Genomic DNA, 23672 nt, shown 5'->3' on the forward strand with positions numbered 1-23672 from the left:
TTATCCTGTAAGGTTGCTGAACTCATCAGTCGGTTCGTACTTTGCGGGAATCGGGATTGGGCGTGTGTTCCTTTAGGTTTTCTAGTACAGGCTCAATTCATCTGAAAATAAAGACAGTTTTATTTCTTTCTTCCCAATCCGGATGCCTTTGATTTCTGAACCTGCAGTATAATTTTAAATACAAGTAGCAAACGTGGACATCTCTGCCTGGCTCCAGATCTTAACAGGAAGCCACATTCATAATATGCATGAAGAAGCAGTCTACCCAAGCTATTATCTTTCTTGAAGACTTTACAAAACAGAACTGGCTAAATATTTTCTTATACTGACGAACCACGATCACATACAAATAAAAAAAGTACTTAGAAACTTTAAAAAATGAGTGTGTGTTTTAAATTAAGAACAGAATCAAAAATGTCATCTAATAGATGAAAGATAAAATTACTCATAACAAATATATGAAAAAACAGCACCATCTCATGTAATGAATGCTCGAAGTAGAGAGAAGGAAACAGAAGGGAGGGCAAACAAACAAGGGCAGCAACAGTCCGGGAGAGACTGCGATCACTGCCAGCTTCCGAACAGGCTCCAGGTCAGCACGGTTCTGCCAGGCCAGAAGCCTGGCCCCATTAACCCTCTCTACCTTCTACTCACCCCAGAGTTCAGGACTGGGAGGAACTGGCAGGAATGGGGCTCTAGCAATCTGGCCCCAACCCTCACCCCCATCATCCAGCTAGGAGTAAACTGGTAATGGCCTGGAAGACAAGGAGCCTCCAGTGGGAGCTCTCACTCAGCAATTTTCACACAACAGTCTCTTATCTTAACAAAGCAGCCGGACTTCTTTTTGAAAACTTGGTTCCCGGATGGAAACAATCGGGCAGTATCCAACACTGTTTGAAAGAACACGCTGGTTCCAAAGACCTTGTTTTCTCTGAAAGGTGAAAGTTTAGATGCCCCAGCAAGAGGCATAGCTGGGTGTTCAGAATTTGACTGCTGGAGGAAATTGCCAGCTCTGAGGCACCCTCTCTCTCTATCCTGTACACAACTTCCAGCCTGGAGCACAGCACCTGCCTAGAATAACTACTGCGTACACACTTAGGCAAGTCTGCAGACAATGGTTGAATATTTACTGTATGCAGAGCCCAGTGTCCACAGTGTAGTTATTTTTAATTTCATATATTCCATTATACTGTGCAATAAATCTGATAAGGAAGGATGAGTGGAGGAGTAAATAAAGTAGACATTACAATTGGGGATTTCACAGAAATTACTGTTTGAAAAATGACTTCCTCAAGGGATTTAAAATCTAGTGAGAAAGAAAACAATGAAGAAGTTGGAAATGCAGACAGAACTAGAGTTCATATTCTTAATTTTACAGACGTTCTCATTTTCTGGTGTCTCGGAGAAGTGAATAGCCCCAATCACTTAGTCTCCCCCAAAATTAGAATAAATGTCTCCCTGGGGAAGGGTAGGTGAGCCTCTGTGAACATTCTGCCACATTTTATGATGGGAACTCTTCAGTTTACATCCCTCCCTCTCACACCCACTGTATCCCTCAATAACTGTCATTCCTGCCTCTGTAATCTCTGTGCCTGGGACATAATAGTTGCCAAGGAAATGTATCTTCTTCCTTTCCTCTGCTAATGGGATTTTGGACAAAAAAATCTGACACTGGACATATCCCCAACATAACTCCAGTGATGTAACACTAGTGCATATCCCAGCTTTGCACCTCTTCCCATCCAAAGGTTGGTGCATTATCAGAATGATCTGAAGGAAAAATAAATTATCCACATCAAGGAAGCACCTGCTCTCCCTTTCCTCCTGCATGTCCCAACTAGAAAAAGCATCTCTAGTGCCAGATGGAAAGAAAAAGAGGCCAGGGTGTCTGAGAAGGTCCCCAGCATGCTCACCTGTACAGCAGCCTGGGAAGCCTCAGTATCTGACCTGCCCTGGGAAATGACTTCCAAACGCCTTCCAGGGACTAGGCACTTCTCACAGGTAGGTACCTCACTGAGGTACCTTGTTGATTCATGGCAACCTTGTGAATCAACCACTACCTGTGAAGCGGGAACATTTTAAAGGCAAGAAATCAGAGCTCAGAAGTCAAGTAACTTACTCAAGATCACACAGCTAGCAAGTGTTGGCCACTTTGGTTTGCCATTTAGAAAAGACCCTGAAGCTCCATGCACAAGTCCTACAAGGTCTAATTTGTCATTATACATTCCCTAAGGATAGCCTGATTAGCAAGGTGAAGGAGAACCAGGACAGATGCTCTCTCTTCTTCGCTGCTACGAGCAAAGATGAGATGTGCTGGGGGAATGGAAACTGCAAGACAAGAAAAAATTGACATATGTAAAAAACAAAAAGCAAAACCAAATACTGGACAATTATCTACTAAAAATGTTGTCTTGAGATGTAAAAATTATAAATTAAATTAGAGCTAGCTTTGAATTGCTTTTTAAGTTCACTTATTTTATGGTCTGTACAACATGTAATCAGGACATGCTCCAAAGATTACCCTGATAAGCTGTGAAAAGAGCACAGTCATTAAATAAATTCATGAGATAATTGCATGGTTCTCTGGGTTGGGCTTACTAATATGGATGCTAATTTTATCTGTGGTACCACGGACTGAAGGCGCTCTTAAAACTGAAGTTCCTTTAGCAGAGCTCTACTGCACACTATCCTGTGAGCTGCATGACTAGGGAAAGCCCTCTGGCTTCTGCTTACCTTATAGGAGTGCATGAGGATACCTCCCAGCCTCCGGCCCTGGAAAAAGCACTGGGCCTCTCCAGCTACATGCCTTCTTTGTCCTTCTCCCAGTTAAGGCTCCACAGGCAAGGCCTCCACCCCCCATCTTCCATTGTACTCCTGTGCAGAAGCTGAGGACGGGAAGCTTAGAATAAATTATGTGAGCCCTCGCCCTGGCAGAAGTGACAGGGTAGACACCACACACTATCCCATCTCCCCTCAAAGACTTTATCTGACAGTAAGTATGTCACGTATGCAATGGTTCCTTCAAAATAATTATTTCAGTCACCGTATCTATATCTGTGAGAGATGATCTATATTTCAATTCACAGAGGACCAGTATTTGAGAAATTAGACCTCTAGTTTCTCTACAGTTGCAGCACAACTGCGGTGGCTCACGCCTGTAATCCCAACACTTCGGGAGGCCGAGGCGGGCGGATAATGGGTCAGGAGATTGAGACCATCCTGGCCAACACGGTGAAACCCTGTCTCTCTAAAAATACAAAAAATTAGCAGGGCATGGTGGTGGGTGCCTGTAGTCCCAGCTACTCGGGAGGCTGAGGCAGGAGAATGGCGTGAACCCGGGAGGCGGAGCTTGCAGTGAGCAGAGATCGCGCCACTGCACTCCAGCCTGGGTGACAGAGCGAGACTCTGTCTCAAAAAAAAAAAAAAAAAAAAGGAAAAGAGAAAAAGGAGAGAGAGTGTAGGAAAAGAGGAAAGAGAAAAGGGAAGGGGGAAGATCTAAGGGAGAGGGGAGGCAGACAGAGGAGGAGGTAGGTAAAGTGAGAGAATGAGCTGACACGTGTGTTCCATGAAATGCCTTATCAATGCTCTACTGATAGAAATATTCATATCAATGCTAATACTGGATAATTCTCATCCGGCCATAGGTTCCACATGGGTTGTTGATCAAGTTTACAAATACATGAAATTGGATCTGGGCATTTTTTATAAACCCATTTTTCATTTTTTCTGTCATCTTTAATTAAGATGTTCCTACACTATAGAGTCAAAAAATAAAAGTCATGGTCCTCCAGAAGAGGTCATAGTTTCCCACTGCATGCTCAGGGAACTCCCAATGAAGGTATCATTTGTATTCCCATTTAATAGATAAAAAGGCTGAGAAACTAAGCTCTGACAAAGGTTAACTCTCCATGTATACATTATGATACAATTATGAACAAAAATATTCTCCCACAGTGCTATCCACTTCTAAATGCTTTCACCTGTATCATTTCATGTGCTCCAATTAAACATTATTAAAGATTAAGACTCAGGTTTTGGGAGGAGAACAGGGTCACAGGGCAAGAAAATGATGGAACTGGGGCCAGAATTCAAAACTCTGAACTTCTCGTTTTCATATAAGAAATGGCAAATCACTGATCCAAAAGAGTCAAGTGCTACTAAAGGAGCATCTCAGACATTTCTACTCAACAACACACCATACACGGGCCCTTGAAAAGCCAAGTATCCCACACAGGATCTGGCTCTGGACAGCAACAAAGAAGTGGACAGTTGAATGGGGCCCTGCTTCTTGAAGGTCTGGACAGCAGCTGGATCCACCTTCCCCAGTTTCAGGGCAGACAGGCTGGTGAACAGGCCACGGCAAAGACTAAACAAGCATGCAGAGAGGCACAGAGTCCCCAAAGTGCTGCAAACACTTCCCTTGCCTTAAAGCCCTTTGTCATCAGCAGCAGCTCCTGAAGTTACAGCAGACTGGGATGTACAATATGCCTTCTTCCTGGGGTCCTAGGTTTTTCTCCAGACTTACTCTTGTCATCTTAAAATTGTTCGCTTTGATTTAAGTCAATGTACATCAATGGCACAACAAAATCATGACAATAATAAAGATATTTTAATTTGGGGAAACAGCACTCACAACCCCACAGCCTTCACAGGCCAAGGGTTTTTCTTTGTCCTGGTTCCCTTCTAGTCCTGTCCCCTGAAACAGTAGCCATGATCACAGAATAAACACTACTTTGTGTTCTACATTTTTCGTATAATCGCATTTCCTCTCTCAACCCAACCATGTCTGATGACCCTGGCAAGTTCCTACTCCAAAGTCTTCTTTTAGGGTGTTATAATTTCATCACCAACGTAGACAACTGATCTCAAACAGGCTCTGTGACATGTCTGACCTGTAACTCCTAAGGTCTGAGATCATGGTTTGGGTGAGAAGGAGAACGCTTTGGGGATGAGAGAAGAAGAAAGGAAAAACAACATTGCTTTTCTTCTCAGGAGACAAAGTGCTATTAGAGACTAAAACTGTGGATGCCACTGTGGGTGGGTCGGGTGAGAGCTGCCTATGGCTTTGGGGCTACACAGCCATGATGCTGCCATATGGATGAAACCACTCTCCACTTCCCCACAGCAACAGTGTCTAGCGGGTTGAAAAAAATTACCGTATGGCAAGAGTCCTGAGTATACATTATTCAAACCAGATCATGTCCCACTCCCCATACATACTTATCCACTTAAAACCTTTACTGTGTGGCTCTGCACTGATGGAGAGGTTTATATTCCATAGTATGGCACACAGTGTCCTCCGTGACCTGCCACCACCTCCCCTTCACCTTCCCACCCTCCCTCCCCACAACTCCCTGCCCCAGGCCCTGAGCTCCAACCACCCAGTCTCTGCCCACCCAGCCCATTCTGTTCCTCCACCTCTAATCCCAGGAGGTGTGAGAAACTGTCCTTGCCCTCCAAGAGCTGACTCACAATCGGGGAAAAAGAAAAAGGCTCTGAGTCTACGTTTATCATGAAAATCAAGAAGCTATTTTGTTATCTATGAAATAACATCTTTTAAATGCATTTAGGTTCTCTGGTCCCCATAAACCATTAAAGGTAATTCAAATTCCTATAGATCTCCCAGACTTCCTGTTGAACCAGAAAACAAAAAATAAGGAACTGAATATATGAGTCCTAATTTGAGGCTCCAGATACATTTACTGTTACTCTAGCCTATGTTTTGTGTCTTTCTATTTGTAGCTCTCTTGCAAAACCTAAGAGGATTCAGTTGCTTCATATTGGTCCCAAGTCAGTACTAAGCTGACTCACATAGATTTTCTTATTTCTACCACTAAGCATGATAAAGGTTACAAGTATTTCCGGTGCAATTATAAATTGCATCTGCACACCCCAGCTTGTAAGTACCTGCGGACAATTTCACACTACTGTGGTTCAATGTCTCCCTGTTGCCCTGTAAGCTTGAGAAACCCACTGATATTGAACCTCCTCTGACAGCAAAGGCAACTGAGAGTTCCATGTAGGGGAAGAAGGGAGGACATCCAAGGAAGACACAGACAGAAAGGCAGTTTGGAGGAGCTGGACTTGACTGGTCCTCTCTGACTTAATGACCTTTCATCTCCCAAGGAGCCAGATGCCGGACTCTGGGCCATTAGCATCACCACTGATCTCCAAACCAGACATGTCCCCAGGGAGGCCCCAAAGCCTTTTACTTCTTTATTTTTTGACTCTGAAAAAAAATCCCTTGATGAGATCTAGCCACATGAGAATTGTTCAAAACATATTTATAAACTCTTTATAAAAATAGTAACAGTGGTTCTGTAAGACAATGTTGGTGACACCAAATTTCATGGAGGCAGGATGTAGAGCCTTGAGAAAGGGATTTTGGGAGACACATTAAAAAAAATTAAGTTGAGATACACTCTGGGCATACAAGCTATATAACGTCATATAGATGAAAAGTAAGCATGCAATTCCATTCTCTCAAGAGTTTGGGACAAAGGTGAAAAATAAAAGGTGTCCAATGGTTATTGGCTGCAACTACCCACATATATGAAAAGTAATGACAGCATGTCTCCCAATTTCCTATAGGTTGTCTGCCAAATTCCTGCCTCCTTCCTAAGAAGACAGAATCTACAGTGTTTTCTTTGCCATCCAGATATACCCCATGTCATTATAAACAAATGCTGCTTTCTTTGCAGCTAATAACCACAATGTGTGGGTAAGAAACCTCTCCAGTATAAATCCGTGGGGACAAAGCTGCATTGTGGGCATTAAATAATTATAACAATCTGACATGAGTCAGAGGATTGTTTTTCAATGGCCCTGTTGCACTTCAAACTTTAAAGTCAACCCCTAACTCCCTTTCCTGGCACTCTGTCCATGTGCTGGGCTATTGTGAAACAATTCTCATTCTTTATAGTTTGGTCCCATTGCAAGGAGCTGGCAACGTGGGCACTCATGAAATATTAACACATTAACATTGATTTTTTTATAAGTGTGGCCAACAGTGGATCAATTATATTACTATGAAAAGCTTTTCATAATTCATTTGGGGGGCATCAAGATCTCATTTCTGGACAGCACATGGATGATGAAGTCGACAATTTTGAAGAGGTCGGCACTCACAGGCACCGAATACATTAAATGTGATAGATAGTGTAAACACTCCGTTCACAAAAAAAAGGGAAAATGTTTACATCTGGCAAAATAATTAAAATAGGGTACAACAGATCAACAAGTTGGGAATTAGGTCCATGCCAGTCTCTCTCCATAAACAGGAACAGGAAAATCTCAAATGCTGGCCATTTATTCTCCATCTGGCTGACCACTAAATGTTTATTCTCATCTCCTTCAAAAGCAAAATTGGCTAATTTCTAGGTGTTAGAAGAATTATTTCAAGCTATGCCTGCTCTGAGGTGCCTTTATTCCAAGAACATTAGTAGTTTATTACAAATTCTGGTTTTAAAGGGGTAAGATAATAATATCAGCGTGGCAGAATCCAATTCAAGCCAAGCAGCACAAGGCCTGAAGAAACAAAGGCCTCCTAGCTAGCGTGAGCCCAAGGAGTGCACCGCGTGAGGTTCTGCTGATCCAGCAGCAAGTGAACATGAGACACATTTCAATTGGGCAGTGTGCATAAACCTCACCTCGGCTTTGAGAGAACCCTGCATCACACATGGAAAGAAACACTATTCCAAACCAGTGGGCCTCTGGACATGCTGCCCTGGTGGCCAGAGAGGGCATCTTGAAGAACAGGGAGGGGTGCAGCAGTTGTAGGTTCTCTACATTCTCATTGTAATGCCATCATGACCTGTGTCCCACTTTGTCCCCTCCACTAAACCGTGAGCATCTTAAGAGCAGGAACCAGGTCTTACTCATCTTGAGATCCCTGTCCCTAGCACTGGAGATTCACACAAAGATGTGCTAAATAAATAGCCACGGGGTGTAAATTATCCCTCTCACTCTGGAAGTCTTGTACCTGGCTTGTGTGTAGCAACTAAACTCACCTTCCTCCTTGCACTGGTCCACTGCATCACCAGGAGAAAAAAGTCACCCACAGAAAATGTCTTCCTGATCTCCAGGGATTAGAGCCCCAATGTGGAAATGCCCCTAATAAGCCAACAAATGTTTTCAGTTAACTTGGGGCGTGTAAGCCACTACAAATACCAAAAAGGGGGCAGGGTAAGTTAAACTGTTGAACCTACCCTGAAATCCCCTGGAAAAAGAGTGTGCAGAAGAAAAGGGGCTCCTGGGGCAAATGACCAACAATTTTGGCTCAAGTGTCCTGACAACAAGAGCGTGTACAAGAGAACCATTCTTAGAATGCTTTTCCAAAATCCTACAGGGGATTTCCAGGGGGCCTAGTGAGAATGTGGTCAGAAACACTGGAATGAAAGAGGGTGGCAGCAAGGCGGGCAGCTTGACTTCATCCAGCCTCAAAGTGGGACATGGGTGCAACAGTACTGGATTGATAAAAAGCTACCCGAGTGCAGGCACAGTGCAAAGTGGGAAGGCTCACAAGCCACCTGGCATCAGCCTCTCCGTGACTGCCCAACAGAAGAGAGAGAAGGGCAGACCGCAGCTTGCTCAGCCTTAACGGAGGCCCTGCCTAGGTTCATAAGAATTCTCAGTCTTCTGAAAACCTAAAAGGACCTCAGTCCTGGGCAAATCAAAACCTGAAATGCTGTAACATGTAATTTAAAAGGATTAGGTCTATGTCATACACATGATCTTAACGTGCTGGCTCTTCCTTCTTTCCTCTGAGCCATGAAGTAACAGGAAAGAATTCATTGATCTGTGCCACAGGCAACAACTTATATGTGTTGGTGTGGCTGACACCTGCTCCCTCATGCACCCCAGTGCTGAAAATACAGAAAATTTGTCCTTTGGCCCCATCTGTGTCCTGAAGAACATATAAGTAACACATACACATGTATCACAAATGCCCTTAAAACTGCTGAATTTCTATACTTCTGCCCAGATTACAATTTAGTCCAATCGTCATCACCCAATCATTGAAGCTACTTATTACTTGGTTACATCTAGTTGAAACACCTGTTACCAGGGGCGTGCCATCATGTCATGGCCAGTTTTAACTAAGAGGGAAGGTCCACACACATATGGTTACACACTGTGTTTTGCATTTTTGCAGCTTGGGTCCATTACAGTTCTGTGACCTCTTCTCCAGATTCCTCTACTTAATATTCATATTTTCCAAATTACTTTAAATATCCCACAATCAAGTACGAATAAAATATGTGAAGAACAAAAACCAAACGGAAACACTTGGGGCAGGGAGAGCATTATTTATGTTATGTTATAAATGAGGGCAGCGGCTAGCTATCTGGGAAGGGAGGGAGGGAAGAAGAAAGGGAAAAAGGAAGGAAGGGAGGATGGGAGGGAGGGAAGCTTCTGAGTCCCAGCAGGCCTGTCTTCCAGCCCACTGGGGGAGATAAACACAGTTTCTGTTTAAAACTCACCCCCTCTGAGATTTGAGGGGACAGGGGCTCTGGAGCCCACAGAATGAAACCTACCCTTATCTATAAACAAAGCCCGGCTTTGATGTTGGCCAGCTTGCCTGCGTCTTTCCCTTTTCAACTGAGGCTTATCAGCAGCAACATCTCCATTAAGCACTTAGTCAGCAACCATTACAGGCCCGTTCTGCACTGGATGCCTGTTTCTGAGAATAATGAAAGAAAAATGCATATGCCTTGCCCACGTGGAGGCAGCATTCACTGACGGGTGCGACACACACACACACACACACACACACACACACACACACACACACACACACACACACACACACACACACACACACACACACACACACACACACACACACACACACACACACACACACACACACACACACACACACACACACACACACACACACACACACACACACACACACACGGTCAGGGGTGGCTGGACTTGAGATCAGAATTCCTGGCTCTCTCGCTTACGGTGTGACAAGCTTCCTAACATGTCTAAGCCTCTCGCCCTTGCTGCTGTTAGGGGATTAAATGAGATGACATGCGCAAAGACTCTCAAGTGCTGTCACGCTCTTCATTTATTCGGCTTCTGAATCACTTCCAATCTGGTCTTCCCCTCCATGGCACTAGGCAGAGCCCTGGCAACCAGGACAGGGACAACACCCTCAGGCTTCCTAAAGCCAAAAGTGCCTTCCCTTGCCCAGCAACAGAGGTCCCCTTCCAGGCAGAGCTCTCTAGCCAGGCCAGCGGGGGCCTGAGGGGGTCAAAGATTCCAGCTGCCCTTCCTTCAGCGCTGCCAAAGGCCCCTCACACACTCTGATTCCTACAAACTTGTTTCAAAGGGAACAAACTCTGTTGTCAAGAGCCAGAGTGGAAGCAGCACCCAGACACAGCCCCAGTGGCCCAGGACTCCATCACTGAGGACAGAGGCTCACATGCCCTCCCTGGGTGTCCAGGTCCCCGAGCGTGGTCTCTGGCCTCGGTCAGACATCCTCCTTCTAGAGAGAGCAAACAATGACATCCACTGTCAGTGAGACCACACTCCATTCCTCCCCATACGTCAGCCCTGGTGACCAGTGAGCGTGGCGGGCAGCAAGCAGGAGGTGAAGGGGAACGAGACACAGCTCCCAGAACAGCTTGTTTGTGTCCAGCTGTTAAGAACCTTGATGCTGTGCCAATGGGGAAAGAAACACCCTCCTTGCAGCACTTCTTTTCAGGGCCTCGGACTTGTGGTCAGCACCTCCCAACCATGTCCAAGAGAGAGCTGGACCCAGGCTGCACCCCATCCTCTCTCCTCCACCTTGGCTGGTGACTCAAGGTGTAGGAGGAGAGGACACACCCCAGCTAAATCCAAACACAACCAGGAGATCCCAGATGAACTTGCAGTTCAGCACGCCGCCCCCTGGCACCACTGCCACCCCTGCAGAAAGGCAGGAAAGCTGACAAGGACTAAGTATCCACTATGAGCCAAGTGTGTCATGGTTAGCATCTCAATGAATCCTTATACAGCCCTGCAAAGAAGGTGCACACTGAGGTTTGGAGAAATTAAGTAGCTCATACAAAGTCACACAGCTCTTATCTCAAAGAGAAGCCTCTGGGCTCCTCATATTTCCAGAAATGGAAAGCACAGTTCTTGGCTTTGATGTTACGCTGCTTATCAAAAGCACCACTGTAAAAAAGGAAACATACACACACAAAGTATGGGAAATGTTATTTTCCCAGGCCCACATTTAGGATGTCCAGCCCACAAAGACTTCCAGAAGGGCAGAAGATGATCCATGGTGCTCATCCCACCTCAGCAGCTTTTCTGTCCTGGCGATCCCCTAATTTGGCTCACTTGAGGCACTCTTAAAGGTGGCTCTCTTGATGGCTGATTGGAAGATGGCACTGCCATAACTTCACAGAGAAAAGAAACCCAAACACCTGCCCTGGCATCCTTCCACCTCCAATTCCCAAGTATCCAAAGTGGTGGAAGCTGCTTCCAGGGCTCCCAGGGAGCCCCTAGTTTGCCCACCTGCCTCTACAGCTCCACCTCCCTCAGCACAGTATCTTGACCTAAGACTGAACTCCCTTCCAGCTCCAAGCCGGCTGGACTGTCTGGCTTGCCCTCCCGGGCCACGTCTACTCACTGATAAAAGTTCACTAGGAGCATCTGGACACCAGCTATCCTGCTCATGGACATTCTCCCTGCTCAGACAGATACGACAGTCACTAACCACAGACCCTTGCCTTTGTGCCAGGAGGCTGCTACCACATTAGTCCCTCTTAACAGTCTAGCTAGTACCTTAGAAAGGTATTGTTCTATTGAATTTTTGCTGTATTAGAAATCTCACTGGCTGCAGAGAGGACCATTAGGGGTGATTTACTCTGGCTCAGTGTTCCTAAACCCAGAAGAGCACTGAGCCACAACTTCCCCAAAGGGAATGATTCGGTGCAGATGCATGGCCTGATTCTGGATGTAGTGGATTCACACGTACCAAGAGGGATTTGAGGAAAATCTATGCACTTCCAGCATCTTCTGTATCAAGCCTTCTCTTGATAAATTTCATAGGTTTTATATTAGATACTCTATTTGGAAGAAGATGAATACCAGTAATATTCTGGGGGGAAAAAGTTTACTTTTAAATATTTACTTTTTAAAAATTTGTGTCAATGTGAATCTGTCCCTCTACCATCCCCTATGATATTTATTACAGATCTGTTGTCCATAATAGGCTCTGAGCTCTTGCAGGATAAGGACAAACATGTTCAGTGTTTCCATCTCTCCAGTGACCAGCAAATAGTTAAGTACTCTTTTAACCATCACCTTTTTGGGATTCTAATAATGATAATACCACATAGGGATCAATCATGCATGCTATGATGTACTCTTCCAATTAACTCCTGAAATCCTTTCAGTCACATCCATCCCCAAGCATCACCCCAGGAAGCCATCATTGAATAAGTGGCGGCAAGAGGGTCATTTCCCCTACCATCTCTATAAACCCAGGAAGCAATTTTCTCAGTCCACAACCACAAGCCACGAGCTCAAAAGCCCATGTATATCATAAAGACAGTGTTTCTGAGCACCACCCCAGCCCTGAGGTTAGCTATGGATGGTGCATAACACTCTGTGAGACGATCCATCCAATCGCAGGTGTGTGTCAGTATAGGCAACTAAACAGTGGCTTTCAGGGGCTCTCTTCAGCAAAAGAGACAGGAACATCATAAAGCAAAACAAGAAGAGACTATGTCCTACTGGTGTGGCTGAGCCTGTTTGGGAGAAGTTCGATCTACAACACCACCCCAGACATGACAGAACTTAGACACACCACCCTACCCCCACCCCCACCCAGATACACATATACAGTCTATGATAACCGAAGGCCTGCTCCCCCATCCCGGGATCCTCAGTGGATTCAGGGCCACTCCACTGTGGGCAAGACCACTCCCCTAAGACCTCTCACAGATCTATTCCAACCCATAGATCTACTCCAACCCACTGTTCCTCTCTGATTCCCTGGACTTCTGGGTCCCATCTCAAGCTGCCTTGCCCCAGAGACCACAGACGCCCCTCTCCAGCCCTGAATCCTGTTTTTGTTCTGCCTTAGCATGAGGATTCCTGGCTCCCCAGATGCTAATGCCGAACCCTCACACGGACCTTGGAGAAGACCTCGTAGGAAAAGTCCTCAACAAATTCACAAGAGGAAGGTCTGCATATCAGGTCACTATGTTCTAAGAAACAATGATCAAACTGGCTTTTAAGCAATGGAGGGGGCTTAGTGGCTTATTTAACTAAGAAGACTTGTTCCAACAGCTTAGATGGCATCATTACCAATCTGCCTCCCAGTAGGTTACTTAGTGGTTCCAACCAGCAACCAGTCCTGCACATGTGTGGGATTCTTATGAAACAAAACTGCTCCCATACAGAACTCATGTCCTCGCACTACACCATCCACAAGATGTGTGATTCTCTTCTGAAAGCTTCAGCGATAAAAAGCTTTACTTTCCCAGCAGCCTCAGAAAGATATCTCCTCTATCTCACTGGATGTGACTGGTCAGGCACCATCCCTCAACCAATCGCCATGGACATAGCTGTTTTAGGCTTATATCAATCACAGTCTACTTCCAGAGTTGCAAGTGACGTCAATCCCACCTGAATCATACAATGAGCCAGTGAGAGGGCTGGCCTCTATGCACTTGGTAAGAAAAACAGAATGGATGCTGAATGTCCTCTATAGCCGTGGAGCATTCAAGTAGCTTCTGGCCACCTCCATCCAAATGACTCCCAGCCTCACAGGCTGAGATGAAAGCAACCATCTCACCAGTCTAGGAAAAGGACTATTAACTGCCAGCAGCCACTAAAGGAAGGAGAGTTAGCAGCCCAGAGGAATTTATCTCAGGGCCAGGGAGGAGGAGACACAGCATTAAAGACCAAGACCTCTATGGCCACAGAAGGAACTCCCCCACAATGACATCAGCCACTGTGCTGGTCAGCATGAAAGACCTAGTGCTGGGCAGCATCCCACTGCTGGGGACACTGCCAGACCCAGGGGTGCAGCACAGATCCCAATCATAGCAGAAAGACCAGAACCTTCAAGTCACTAGAAATCCCGAGTCTAAAACGACACTCTGAAGACTAAGGTGGGAAGTTCAGAGGGAGGATGTGGCTCAGCAAGAGAGGGGAAGACAAAAGCTTCTCGGCTGTCCTATGGGCAAGGAGCCCAGAGTTCTCCCAGCACACCCCTAGTTTAAGAAAATGGGAGAATGTCTCTGAGTAGAATCTGGCCATTTTCCCAGGCTTAGACCCCCATGGAGAAAATGCTCCAGTGTCCATACATCTGGACACTTCCCAACTTCCCAAGCTCCCTTACACCTAAAACAGCTCAGACCTGTTACTAGGTACTTAAGAATGGGGAAAGAGGAAGGGCACGGTGGCTCAAGCCTATAATCCCAGCACTTTGGGAGGTTGAGGTGGGCGGATCACGAGGTCAAGAGTTCGAGACTAGCCTGACCAACATGGTGAAACCCTGTCTCTACTAAATATACAAAAATTAGCCAGGCGTGGTGGTGTGCGCCAATAGTCCCAACTACTCGGAAGGCTGAGTCAGGAGAACTGCTTGAACCCAGGAGGCGGAGCTTGCAGTGAGCCAAGATTGCACAACTGCACTACAGCCTGGACGACAGAGGGAGGCTCAGTCTCAAAAAGAAAAAAAAAAGAATGGGGAAACAGTTTTCTTTCTTTCCTCCTCCATACCTCCTCATCCACTCCCCATCGGTTGATCCAGAAAAGCCTCCTTCATGCCTCAGGAACATTTCCATAACCATGTGGCAGACTTGCCAGGCACAGGGCTCGGAGCGTACAAGGTAAAGCCTGGATCCTCTGGCCAGAGCTAAAGCCAAGGGTTTTCATCAACCTCTCCTGCAAACAGAAGTCTCCACAGACCTTAACAGTGGCCCAGCCAGCCCCCAGTGGTGAAGCACAGGACACTACGTTTTGCCCCCTCCTTTAGACTTGAGGGGCAGCACTGTCATTTTATGCCTATCTCTAAAAAGGGCACTTCCAGGGAGGTGAAGAAAGGCTGGGCCCCACGTCCTGGCTGAGTCTCAAGGGTGGAGAGTTCCTATGGCTAGACCAAGAAGCATGGTCTTTGATCTGGGGGTGTGCACACAGAGACATCAATTACATCAGTGACATTCTTCCAACTGGTATTTCTTGAATGCCTACAAGATACAAGTCCAGATTCAGAAACGGGGGCCCAGCAATGAGTGAAATGCAGCATCTTACCCTTAACATGCTCCCTGTCAATGGGGACAGCAATGGGTTTCAATCTTTCAAATGCGATATGCCTCCATGCAGAGTGGAAATAAAGGCTCTATCACTGTGTAAAGGGGAGAGTCAGGAATTCACCAGGAACAAGAACCAGGAACCTACAGGATCTGGTGGGGTCAGAGCTAGACTGTGAGTGGCCCTGTCACTGAGTGTCCACCGCTCTCCCTTCAAAGCCTGCTGCTCTGGTGTCCTCAGGGTCTGCAGACATGTTCACACTTGCCATGCAGGGAAAGGCTTAACTCTAATAATGAACGCACTCATTAGGAAAGAAAACCAGTGCTTGTGCCATGTTCAGTAAGAACGTTTTTGGTTTCTACTTTGGGATGGGCCTCATTCCTTTCCTTAACACAAGCTCAGGATGAAAATTCCCAATTCCAAACCGGATTTCACAGCTCCCCTCCTCCCCTTCTAGGGACTCCAACTGCATTTTGAGAGAATTATGCAGCCTGTCACCTGTATTCTCACATTCTCACAGCCACCTTACGGAATGGGAGCTATTCTTCTCCCCATTTTACAGACAAGAAAACTGAAACTCAAAGGTTAATTTTTTTCAACACCAAAAATGAGAAAGAAAACAAAACTGACAACTTTAAAGTATGTTTATGGTGATGAGTGAGTAAAGGCAGAGAAATTCCAGCTGTGCCTATTCGGGAAATTCTGTGAATCACACTGGTTGCTTTTTCCCTACTGTCTCAAAGAAGACAAGCTTTGTGACTAGCAAAATCATCCACCTCTCCACAAATAGAGGGCAGTGGGGAGGGGTGGCAGGTGGAGTGCTGGCACTGTCCAGGCAGTTGCTAGGTGCCTCTGATTTCATTCTCAGAGACCCTCTGCACGTTGGACACTATTGTCTCAATTTTTGCAAGGGAAAAAAACACAAAAAAACTGAGGCTTAGGGAAGAGGAAGGCACAGAGAGGTGCCTTCACTCTGGGCTGCTAGAAACTAAGTAGTTGGTCAGACCCTTACATCATGGTGGTGCATTTGGGGCCCCACTGGAGAAGGCTCGAGGGTAGAGCTGAAAACACAGGAATGGCGCCTGGTGGAAAGTCTGCTGCCCTGTTCCACGTCCCATCCCAAGTTCATTCTAAGCGTTATTTTATGAGCCTACTATGACCTATAATTTCCCTGTCTATATTTGAAGCCAGTATTTGATTATTCCCAAGGAAGACTATTTAAGCATAAATCACTAAAAATAATGATAGCCACAAGTTACTTGGAAAATGAAATGAATAGTGCATTTAGAAATAAAAATAATTTTCCTTCTCATCTTTTCCCCATGTTTTCTGAGGCTGTGTACTATATTCATTTAGAAACAAAACTTCTCGTTTTTCCTTCATCCTCTTATGTTTCATACCCAAAGAAGAAAAACCATATCCTTCAAAACCACTTTGTGGATAAGCAACAAATTACATCTAGGACTCGGGCTACTTAGGACTCTTCAGAGATGAGCAAGGACTACCATCTGCTACCTAGGACGGAAGGTGGGGACACAGCAACCACAGGACCCAGTGCAACTCTCAGTACCTGTCCAGGTCTGGCCACTGCCAAGCACTTCAAAGCACGACCTACTTCACCTTAATAGGTAAACTCCAGAAGGCCCATCATCCATGGTGGAATTTTCCATGCAGCCCTCTGGAGTTTACAGAGGTTCCCCTGGAGAGGTTCTCTTACCACAAAATGTTACCTTTCTGTAAACCCATAGGCCTTCCTTACACAAGTGAGCTAACAGTGATTAATAGTTTGCATTTATTGAATGTTAACTATGTGCTAAGCCCTTCACCTATACTTTTCAATCCTCATACCTAACTTTTAACAAAGGCACTATTATTCAACCCACTTTACTGATGAGAAAACTGAAACTTAGAGAAGGTTAAGTAACTTGCTCAAGATTATAAAAGTAACCAGAAGTGGCAGAGCCAGGAGCAAAAAGCAGGACTGTGATTTCAGGACCCACGTATCCACACTAACCTATTAAACATACTGCCTCCTACCCTGTGTTACAACACAAAGACATTTTAAGGTATCCTACGGAGAATTTGTTTCCTGAAAGACTGTCTTTGAGCTGACAGAAACAGAACTATACCCTGTGGCAAAGAAAACACTAAAGGTCGACCAGCTGCACTTTCCTTGAAAACCTCATAGGACAAAAAATCAGTATACTCTGATGAACTCAACTATGCACACAAACATTATTGCTTCCAAATGCCTTTGCAAAAAGGGAGAGCTTTCACATTTGGGAATTTTATTGTGAAAACTGGTGTAAGGTATTTGTCTGTGCTGTGATGCTCTGTATTTTCACATCATTTTTTAAAATAAAACAAAGTGCAATGCAATTTGCTTCCCCAGAAAATTGTATTACATTTGATTCTTATTGCATCCCACTTATTACTAGTTATATTTTGTAATTTTTTCCCCCAAACAGCCTCAAGATTTTGCCTATGGGAGACAACCTACCAATTCGTTTGATTGTGTAGCACAACCTGCAATTCCTACAGGCAATTTCACAGTTGCAGGGATTTCGAATATGAGAGAATTCAAACCTGACCTGACAATGATCAACTACTTCACTTATTTTTTACTCAACTCTCAGACTATGTTGATGTTTAGATCATTTACAAGGTTAAATGGCAAAGCTACTTAGGCCAACCCAACTACTTGGTTGAAACTACTCGGTTTCAAGCTCTGAAGTATGAAAGGCAGTTGGAAGTTAGTCATGCTTTTATCTATATTCTGTACAGTCCTTAGACCTCGGCCAGAGGGCCCAACTTGGGCCCTAGACTTTAGAGGGTCTTGCTCTGGTCTTCTTCTGGTCATCCTCCTCCTCCTCCCAGGGTGCGGAGCCTTTGAGGATCAAGAGGACACTTCACCTAACACCCTCACCTTTTAGACCATCGACCAAGGACCCGAGACTTCGGAATTCTCAAGCCAAGAACCCCTTTCCACTTCCAAGGTCTGTGTAGGCCACTTCCCTGAATCTGTTCTCAAAAGGGCAGACTGTGTCACTGGTATGAGTATGCTTCAGTGCAAGGAGTGGCCCAGGAGCAGCTGTTTGCAGGAGGAAGGAAAAGAGGGTTTGCTTGTGCAATCTGCAGCATCCATATGAACATGTTACAACATACAGTAGGAGTGGGAAGAGAACGGGGCAGGCCTCTACATTTGAACCTGGGTTCCAAGTTATTATTAAAGTAAATTTGTCAAAGTAGGAGGTTAGAAAATGTTATTTAACAGTGTATTAACTCGAATTTTCCTTTAAGTATTTCAACATAGAGTACATGAGCTTCCACTGACACTCTTTGCCTCAGGCTCCACAAATATTAGGGACAGGTTTGTCTACATTCAAACATGAAAGTGCTGCCGTTGTAAATGGACTAATGAGAAGCTCACGCAGACCCCCAACACTGATAAACCAGTCTGTCAATTCAGGCATTAAAAATACTCAGCAAAATTCCTAGTGAAAAAAATAAAAGAAACATCATAAAACAACCTAATCAATCTAGAGAAGCAACAAACACAGCTGTAAAACTAACTTGATTTAAATAGATCAATTCTTTGGAAGGTACAAGGTGTATCAATCAATGCTTCAACTAGTTTCTGTACCTACTAATCTTTCTCTAATCACACACATGATTCTGTAGACACAGACACAATTTCTAAAACTCCATGGGTTGTCTTAAAACTATGATACCTAACTATCAAAAGCAAAAAGATCACTATTATGTCTATCACTCATAGCAATCTGGGATCAAGCATTTTGCAAATAAAAAGGGCAAACTCAATATGGGTAGACCTAAGACCCTAATTCTAGTGGTTCTACATCAAAGATCATTTTTATAATAATATTGCTTTAATATTGGCTAGGATATGTTACATGATCTTTACTTCTAGGTTTGAAAAGGAATTAGACATCCACAATATATAATTATGACATAACCACCACAGTGAATTGAACCTGTGCTGTGATTCTGAAGACTTCCTGAGGTTAAAATTGCCCATCTCACAAACTATAGTTACAAACGTTCTAACATCTCTAAATTGATCATATTCAGCTGCCCCCAAAGAAATAAATAAATAATATAAAGCAGGCATGTTAATTGTGATATACATCTTCCTTCATTACTAGCATGTGTCTTGCAGGCAGACGACATGCGTGCTCACTTATACAATCTTTATGACTGGAAATTTTAAAGGAGATTCATTATATTGTCGACCTTCACAGTAAGCCACCAAATGGTCTTTTGATCCCTGCTTCAATACTTCTTGCTATATCCTAAAGCAGAAGCCCAGTCCACCTTTGCAGGACTGTGAAGAATATCTTTTTTATAATTGAGCCAAAATGTGACTGCCTTTTAAGATTATAACTAGAGTCTACTGGACAAATGTGCTGCTTCTTCACCCAGGAGCATCTTTTGGATATTTTAAAACAACCCATGTCTTTGCAGAGTCTTTTCTAAGTCAGGGCAAATACTACCACCCCCACACCCACCCCATCCTTTGAATGATTTTGTGTGACATGTGTTTTCTTCTCTTTATCATCTGGGTTGCTGCCCTCTGAAGAAACCCTAGTTTTTACGTTCTCTCTAAAGAGGCTTTCTTTTGTCCACCTTTGCATCCCAACACATAGAAAGGTACCTGGCATACAGTATAGTGGAGAGAGGGAGGGAGTGAAGGAAGGAAAACAGAACCCCTGGCTCCAAGTGTGTTCTAACATGGTATGCATCCTCCTCTATCTGCGCAGTCCGAGGTAACACTCGCTTCTGCAGAAGCCACGTCACAAACTTACTGTGATCGCACAGTCAACAAAAATCACATAGTACTGATCTCCCATTACAACACCTGTTTGTCACTCTTAGGTATTAACTAAGGCGCAGTTCAGACCATAGTTCTTGCATTCAGCTCAGACTATGTCTCTATTTTCAACAAAGTAGATAAAATTAAAAAGCAGATCAAAGCTCTCATTTATGTATTGTATCAACTATAGTTTTCTGCTTAATAAGGTTTTCAAAGAAAGAAAAGCTAGCCTGGGGTGACTTGTTCTTAGTGAACCCATGCTAGGTCCAAGGGGGGGAAAAGCCATACTTCTCTGCCCATATTAAGGGAAGTTAAATGCTCAAGAATGGTCTGCTGAATGCATTCAAAGCCATATTTCGCAAGCTGGGAAAGCACTTTCCCCTATATTCCTTAAAAAGGTCTGAAGAATGGAAACATCACAAGGCACAGTCTTTCCAAGTTAATACTTCAAAGAGAATTACATTTGTTTGGGTATATAAGCTCTGGCACACGCGCCTCAAAATTAAATTCTACTACTTTATCACTGGACTTAAGCTTCATGATCTCTTGAGACATACTTAGGGATTTAATTACACATGTACACCACCAAATTCCAACTAACCTCCTTGGCAAAAGTCTCCCAGAGCCCTGCAATCTGTGATACATACCACCTAACTCTACCACCAAATCCACAACGCTGCTTCAGGACAAGTGTTGGTGTCCTGTAAACCAACAGGTCTAGATTAGAATTCCACAACCTTGGGCAGGCAACGACTCCTTGGAACCCCAGCTTCCCATCTTTAAAATACTTAATAGGGCCTCATTAGCAGGTTTGCTGTGAAGGATACAGGAGACCTCATTTTGTGAAAGTCTGGCTCAGCGACTGAAATGTGGTAGGCATTCAGGAAATGCAGTCTTCTTTCCCATCTGCCTCCCGTCTTCCCATTGCAGATGTGAGATAAAAGCTCCTAAGCGTCCCAGCACGGAGAGCCACACAGCTGGCACCATGAGCCACACAGCAGGCACGGAGGGCCACACAGCTGGCACGGAGGGCCACACAGCTGGCATGGAGGGCCACACAGACTGCACTCAGTCAATTAAAGCTATGAAAATTATCTTCATTGCATGGCTTATAAAAAAGCTACAGTTTCCTTTCCTATTTTACCAACAAGCCACCTGAAGTTGCCTTTTTCCCACAATCAATCAACTTAAACCAAGAAAGAGAAGCCTTTCCTCATTATGCCTAAAAACAAAGCTGCTTTGACTAATTCACATTCAGACTCATAATCCTTCATCCGAGGGCCTTTGGAAATGCCAAGACCCTCAGGGAAGCAAAATTTCCTCGAATGTACAGGGGCTGAGAACACTCAGGGTTTCAAGATGACTAATCATGGAAATGTACTATAAACAGGGAATATTAAAGAGCTTAGAAAGCCTCTCGGGGAAAGGGGGGGAAAATCCTCACAATTCAGGGCTTGGTGGAGAGAACAGCAGTTTTATGGCAAAACAAAAAAAAATACAGGTGAAAATGTTAGGCAGGCGCAACTTCTGTTTTCCCAGAATCCAGGGCCCGGGTTGGGCTGGGTAGGGAGAAGTCTCCTCGGCTTCTTGCTACCATGGTGTTTTTTTCTATCTTGACAATTCACTTCCCCAACAGGCATGCCGCCAACTCAAATGAGACTCAGAGCAGTGAAAAGCCCTTCAGGTAAACAGTGTGATAAGCTAAACTGAAAAACTAGACAATGTTTTTGGACTATGAGGGTGTTGCTATGGAGACAGTTGCTAATTAACTGCTTTCAACCAGGAGAACAAAGGGCTCGGGGCAAGCAGGCCTCGGTATCTCCGAGTGAGCAATGCTTCCAGCCTTGCGCAATCGGCACATCGCTCATATCTGGAATACCTGAGACCCGGTCGGGTCGGCTACATGCCTGAAGAAATGACAAAAGTGTGTTTTCTTCATCTTGACCTGGATTCATAACACCTGGCCACCAGTACCTCTCAGAGAAGGAAGCAAGTGGCACAGAGAATGCAGATTCACAGGAAGCAAGGCCCCCCCACCACCAGCCAGGCACTGTCCTCAATAGTGTTTTGTCAAACACTATCTGTGAAGGGTCGGGCAGCGGTGAGGTGGGGGGAACATGTAATTGTTTTAAACTATATATTTTACTTTACGAGCTTTAAGTTCAAAGGGCAGAGATAAATCTCCCCTTCTTCAGCATTCATCTTCCTCAGGTTAAAAAAAAAGTGACTGGATTTTTCTCAAAAAGAAATAATAAAACCCATCATTATTCTATATTTCGAAGTCCCACACATTGTGGTCACTCAAAAAATAATAACAAAAAAGTTAATTGTAATCTCACTTATCACATGAATTTTTCTCCTCCAACCTCATCCCAGGCTGACTTGGCTGGTTCAGATGTGGTCTCATTTTAGAGGCTAAGTAGGTGCCCTGAGGTTGAAATGCTCTGTTCTGAATGGGTAACCTTTGAGCTATATCTAGTTCAAACCAAAGATCTATATTCCCTTCACAAATACTTAAACTCAAGTGTGAAATGTGAACAGGGCTTGGCATAACCACCTCAAGTGACCCAAAAGTCTAGTGAGGGCTCTGTCTCACTCCACAGTGACCTGAAAGTGACCATTTCAGCCCTCAGCCTAATTACATTAAACATATCTACATTAAGCCAAACTCAACCAAGCTATTATGTGATACATTCTGCCTCCCCAGAACAAAATCAAGTGATTTCCTTTTTTTACACTCTTAAGAATCACCAATCAATGCAGCCTGTGGGCAACCCACCTTCATTATCTGAGGCATCATCTGGATTAAGCATGTTATGATTCTGAAGGAAATAAAACAGTACAATTCTTGGTTTGACTCTGTGGCGACAATGCACATAAACATCTTCAGGAAAGTCCAACCATCTTCTGGCATCACTGAAAATCCACCTAAGAGCATGGGCTTTGGAAGCAGACACGCTCAGGTTCAAACCAAGGCTCCAACTCAGTGTTGTGCTGTCTGTGAAATACTGACCCCTTTGAGCTTCAGTTTGTGCATCTGCAAAATAGGCACACTAATATCTGTTTCACAGAGTTACTGACATTATTCAGTGAATTAAAGTGTTCCCTACAGCCCTTAGCCTATAGTAAGTACTCAACAGATCATAGCAATTAATTAAAGCCTCCATTAATTTACTACTTTTCTTTAAGATGAGGTAAAACTGCTATTAGTTCTAGTTTCTACATCTGCAGCCAAGCTCATGAAGAGAGAAAAGGGGATTTTTAGTCTGAGCTGTGGCCCTGTCCACCCCAACCTAGCACTCTCCTCTGTCCACAATAGCCCATCAAGACCAATAACCACGTATAACTGGAGAAGCTTTTACTGTGGTGAAAATTGCAGAATTGGGGCTAATTTTCAAATCCAGCCCCAATTTCTAGGCTACACTTACTCTTTTCTTGTGAAACCAAGGAGTTAAATTCTTGCTTTGCAGATGGCAGCTTTTTAATAAGGCTTTCAGCCCAAGCCCCTCCCTGCCTGGGTTAAATTTCATCAGCCATTGCCCAGGGACATCTCACTCTTCTCGTTTCAATC

General features: G+C 44.5%; 1 protein-coding gene across 7 annotated transcripts in view; it reads right to left on the reverse strand.

The window, feature by feature from the left end:
* Positions 1–23672, reverse strand: part of TEAD1 (TEA domain transcription factor 1) — a 269563-nt gene that overhangs the window by 119628 nt on the left and 126263 nt on the right. The window lies entirely within an intron of this gene.

This window comes from Pongo abelii, chromosome 9 (genome assembly GCF_028885655.2).
Source record: "Pongo abelii isolate AG06213 chromosome 9, NHGRI_mPonAbe1-v2.0_pri, whole genome shotgun sequence".
NCBI classification, from domain to species: domain Eukaryota; kingdom Metazoa; phylum Chordata; class Mammalia; order Primates; family Hominidae; genus Pongo; species Pongo abelii.